The sequence below is a fragment of the Sebastes umbrosus genome, unplaced genomic scaffold (genome assembly GCF_015220745.1).
Source record: "Sebastes umbrosus isolate fSebUmb1 unplaced genomic scaffold, fSebUmb1.pri scaffold_158_arrow_ctg1, whole genome shotgun sequence".
NCBI classification, from domain to species: domain Eukaryota; kingdom Metazoa; phylum Chordata; class Actinopteri; order Perciformes; family Sebastidae; genus Sebastes; species Sebastes umbrosus.
In genome coordinates this window covers 1-6,034 of record NW_023618475.1, presented here as the reverse complement: position 1 = coordinate 6,034, position 6,034 = coordinate 1, and positions in this window count along the sequence as shown.

Below are 6,034 nucleotides of genomic sequence, written 5' to 3'. Positions count from 1 at the left end.
TTAATGAAGACGAAATTAAGATATCTTAATTAGATTGGAAGGGTGTTGTTAATGGATACATTTAGTGATTGACATTATATATATAAATGTCAATACATATGTATATATATATATATATAAATGTATATAAATGTCAATCCCTTCAGACTGGACCGACACCTCAACTACTGTCAGGGTTCACTTTAAAAACTCACACTTTAAATTAGAAACCAAAAGACTGAAAAATAAATAAATAAATATAATAAATAAATATATATAGAGATATATACTGTGTATATATCTCTCTATATATATGAGTGAGAGTAAAAGCAGTGGAGGCGTGCATCGTTGGGACACATGGACCTTTAAACAGACCTCAGACTGTCCAGACGCTTCAGGCTTTTATTTGATTTATTTCTGCTTCAGAGGAGAAAGAATAAAAGTGTCGACCCGTCTTCATGAGACGGTCCTGGATGTCTTCTACCTGGATCAGAGTCTTCCTCTTCTTCTTCTTCGGTGGTGGTGGGGAGCCTCCACAACTGTCACAGAGTTTAGTCTCACTGCAGGAGATGAAGGTCAGAGAGTCCGTCCACCGTCCAGCTGAGAAAGGTCACATCATCACCGTCACCTTCATCACCATCATCATCTTCATCATCACCTTCATCATCACCGTCATCTTCATCGCCCAGGTCCTCCGCCCGCCTCCAACAAACAGGAAGTCAGCACTCACTCTCACTGATATATAAAGTAGAAACAGCTCCAGGGTTTCTATTTGACTGAAGACACACAGAGAGAGACACCAGAGAGACATCAGAGAGACAACAGAGAAACATCAGAGAGACAACAGAGAGACAACAGAGAAACATCAGAGAGACAACAGAGAGACAACAGAGAAACATCAGAGAGACAACAGAGAGACAACAGAGAGACAACAGAGAAACATCAGAGAGACAACAGAGAGACAACAGAGAGACAACAGAGAGACATCAGAGAGACAACAGAGAGACAACAGAGAAACATCAGAGAGACATCAGAGAGACAACAGAGAAACATCAGAGAGACAACAGAGAGACAACAGAGAGACAACAGAGAGACAACAGAGAGACAACAGAGAGACAACAGAGAGACAACAGAGAAACAGAGAGACATCAGAGAGACAACAGAGAGACATCAGAGACACCAGAGACATCAGAGAGACCAGAGAGACATCAGAGAGACAACAGAGACACCAGAGAGACATCAGAGAGACAACAGAGAGACATCAGAGACACCAGAGACATCAGAGAGACAACAGAGAAACAGAGAGACATCAGAGACACCAGAGAGACATCAGAGAGACAACAGAGACACCAGAGAGACACCAGAGAGACAACATAGACATCAGAGCTGAGGTGGATGAAGACAGACAGACAGCAGCTCTGCAGGACGATCAGGTAAGACAACAATGTTTTTTTTTTTAAATCAAGATCTTTTTATTGTTTTTTTTCAGTATATAGCAAAAGTCCAGCGCTATTCAGTAACCAAAGAAGAATGACAGGTATGAGTATACATTATTAACAGCTGGCATCAATGCCAACAAATAAACAAGTCAAAACAAAGGATGTATATAATCAATAAAACAATCCCTCCCCAGTCACTGCCAGCTCGCCATATGGAAAGCTAACTGTCACGCCAATGACCTGCGATGAATGATTGAATACTGTGTGATGGAGTCACGCTGCACTTAGTAATCAAGTATTTACAGTGTCTGGAATGTATCTAAAAAAGGGCCCCATGCTTTCAGGAATCTCCCATGTGAATATTGAAGCAAGTATCTGATTTTCTCAAGCTTTAAGCAAGACATGATGTCCGCCAACCATTGTGTATAAGTGGGAAGAGCAGCGCCCTTCCACCTGAGCAGGATTGCTCGCCGAGCCAGAAGGGAAACAAAGGATAAGGTGCGTCGTTTTTCTGCAGTTAATTGCGTTTCACTTCCGGTGACCCCGAACAGAGCAACCAGAGGGTTTGGTTCTAATTTAGCGTTTAACACCTGAGATAAAGTTTGAAAGATCTCCGTCCAATAGTTTGTAAGACTAGAGCATGACCAGTACATGTGAATAAGGGAGGCTTCAGTGCTTTTGCACTTGTCACAGTTGGGACTAATTTCAGGATACATGCGAGACAGTTTGGCCTTTGAGAATTCCATGTATCCGGTGATAGAGAGAGGCCTAAGTCCCATGCTGCTCTGAGCTTGTCCATGGGGGCACGCTTTAAGTCTGATATCATGCCATAGAGAGTGGAGATAAGTCTTTTGTGTGATGGATTTAAAGAAAGGATCGTATTGACAATTGTCGCGTCTGTCGATGCAGAGGAGCCGGACAACTGAGAGAGCACAAAGCGCCTTGCTTGTAGATATCTAAAAAAGTTGGACTTAGGAAGACTGAATTTTTTGCTTAGCTGCTCGAATGATGCCAAAGTATTATCTACAAATAAATCTTTGAAACGCACAATACCTTTCCTGTGCCATTCTTGAAAAACAGGGTCCTGAATAGATGGTTTGAAAAGATGATTTGACGCAATGGGGCTTAGAGTAGAGAAGCTGTCCAAGTCAAAGTATTTCCTAAATTGAGCCCATATTCTTAAAGAATGTTTAACTACCGGGTTCCTAATAGATTTCATTGAGGGGAGCGGAAGCGAGGATCCAAGCAATGCAAGAACAGACAGGTCATCGTCCGAGTGGAGTTCCATCGCTACCCAGTAAGGACAGTCAGGCTGATTGTAAAAGAAGGACCAAAACGCAAGACATCGCAAGTTAGCAGCCCAATAATAGAAACAGAAATTTGGAAGTGCCAGACCACTAGTAGCCTTGGTTTTTTGGAGATGAACCTTGCTAAGACGGGGACGCTTACCCTGCCATATATAGGCAGAAATAATTGAATCAAGTTGATTGAAAAAAGATCTGGGGATAAAAAGTGGTAGGGCCTGAAAGAGGTAGAGAAATTTGGGTAGGATGGTCATTTTGATGGAATTGATACGCCCCACGAGAGACATGGAAAGAGGTGACCACTGTTTCAGTGTTTGTTTAATCTGGTTTAACAGAACAATAAAATTGTCCTTAAATAAATTTTTGTACTTTTTAGTAATTGAGATGCCCGAATAGGAAAACTTATTTTTTTCAATTTTGAAAGGCAGGGTTAAACCTCACCAACCCTAACCTTAGGGTTGGTGAGGTCTAAAGTTCGTGTTTCATCATTGATGAGAAAAAGCTCGCTTTTGTTGAGATTTAATTTGTATCCCGAAAATTGACCAAACTGATTGAGCAACGACAGAGCGGGGGGTAGTGAGGTACCCGGGTTGGAGACAAAGAGCAAGAGGTCATCAGCATAAAGTGAGACCCTATGCTCTGTGTTGCCCCTCCAAATACAAGATATGTCCCCGCAACCGCGGAAGGCTGTGGCAAGCGGTTCGATGGCCAAATCAAAAAGCATGGGGCTCAGAGGGCACCCTTGACGGGTTCCACGATGTAAGTTGAATGGTTTAGACTGCTGGGAGTTTGTACGAATTTAGGCTGAGGGGTGCAAATATAGTAGCTTAATCCACGAGGTAAATTTTGGGCCGAAACCAAATTTGTCCAGAACAGCAAATAAGTAGTTCCATTCAACGCGGTCAAATGCTTTCTCCGCATCGAGAGACACAACACACTCAGGCACTTTCTCAGAGGCAGAGTAGATGATATTGAATAGTCGTCGCTTTGAAGCCTTTGAGTTGGTTGGCTAGCATTTTGTCAGATTTGTCTCCATATATGTAAAACCTGGCCTTGTTTTTTAAAGGCAAGTGTTCAGTTGAGTGAGTTGTAAGCAGGTCAAATTTGGTTTTGAGTTCTAATCGTTTTTTATAAAGGTCAGGACTTTGAGTTTGAGCATATTGTTTGTCAATCTCTCCAATTTGGTGGGCCAGATCCAAGCGCTCTTTATAGGATTTTCTCTTCACTAGAGCGCCACACATCACAGACACTGTAGTCGGAGAGAAAGGCTTGAATGAAAGAAGCTGATTTACTTATTGTGCTGGGGTTAGTGGAAGATCGGTCTAAAACTGGGTCTAGCCAACAGTTGAAATCACCACCAAGTATGAGAGAGTATGTGCTGAGGTCTGGCAGCAAAGAAAACAACTGTTCAGAGAAACCTACATCATCTGAGTGAGGGGCATACACGTTCACAAGCACTACCAGTGTGTCATATCATTTCCCAGATACAATAACATATCGACCGAACTTGTCAGCAATCCCATTGTGTGGTTTAAAGGAAACCCTTTGACTGATAAGGATTGAAACCCCTCTGGCTTTGGCTTGAAAAGCGGAGTGAAATTTCTGCCCCGTCCAGCCTGACAGAAGACGACCACTGTCTGAACTGAGAATATGGGTTTCTTGCAGGAAGGCTATTTCTGTTTTAAGTTGTTTGAGGTGTGAGAAAACCTTCTTTCTTTTAATGGGGTGGTTCAAACCCTTGACATTCCAGCTCTGTAGTTTTAAGTGCCTATCCATGCAGCTTGACTAAAAAGGTTAGGACGTGAGCACAGTATTCAAGTGGTTGCTTTAAGCTACAGCTGTAGCAGGTCAGTGGAGACCAGGAGTGACTAGTGTACAGTAATAGGTTTGTGTAAATTACTGAGGTGTTACTGGCAGTGACATATCCCTTCCCCCCACCCTCCTCCCCAACCAAGAAAACTGCTAAAAAAGAAAGCAGCAAGCTCTTCAGAACAAACATTGCACAACAACAACTCTTCCTGTCTTAAACTAAATTAACTGCTGCTCTGGTATCATATACAAAACTAGATTCAAGCTCCTCTAGAACAATATTTTGGCTTAAACAATCAGCTTTATGAACTGTGGAAGCTGGGAAGCTCTAGCACCAGTTTCAGAAATCAGAAATCAAAATTAAAAACAAAATTTCACCAAAACCACAGAAGCAGGAATCAGACAGTCATATGGAATTGTGATTTCAAAATAGAGAGAAAATAGAGAGAGAGAAAAAAAAAGGATTCACTTGTGCCATAGCAGATAAAGCACTTAGAATTAACGGTACAGAACAAGACCCACTTAAGTACTAACAAACGTAGAATAAACAGTCTTTAAATGATAATTCCAGCTTGAAATGTGAACTAACTGTTCAACTGGCCCTTTAAGGTCTGAAACGACATAACCCTCTCAGAGAGGGCAAAGCTGTCATGTGTGATAGCAGCTCCAGAGAGCCAGTGTAGAACCAGGCTCAATAAAGAAATGTCTGCTTGTAAATGTTTGTAACTGTCTGTATATGTAGCCTAACAAGAGAGCAGCGCAGAAACATGTGTATAATCTGGATAGATGCACATGTTCACCGATGTAAACAAACCCACGTGACAGTTACCATGCAGCACTGCGTGTAAACCGGTAGGGCTATAGACAGTGCTACCTCTCATCCAGTGGGTCCATAGGTACTAAAGAGTCCCTTTATGAGTGTTCCGGTGACCTGCGGAGGCTGCTGATGAACTGATGAGCCTCGTCCACTGAGCTGATCCACTCTCTGGCTCCGCTGGACAGCGTCAGCCGGAGCCGGGCTGGGTAGAGCAGAGCAGGCTTCTGTCCCAGATGATGAAGTTCCAGTAGAGCGACAACAATGTTTTTACTTTTTAATATAATTAAATACTACTATAATTAACTACTACTATAATTAAATACTACTATAATTAACTACTACTATAATTAAATACTACTATAATTAAATACTACTATAATTAAATACTACTATAATTAAATACTACTATAATTAAATACTACTATAATTAAATACTACTATAATTAAATACTACTATAATTAAATACTACTACTACTATAATTAAATACTACTACTACTACTATATAACTACTACTATAATTAAATACTACTAACTACTATAATTAAATACTATACTACTATAAATTAAATACTACTACTACTATAATTAAATACTACTACTACTACTATAATTAAATAATACTACTACTATAATTAAATACTACTACTACTATAATTAAATACTAACTACTACTACTATAATTAA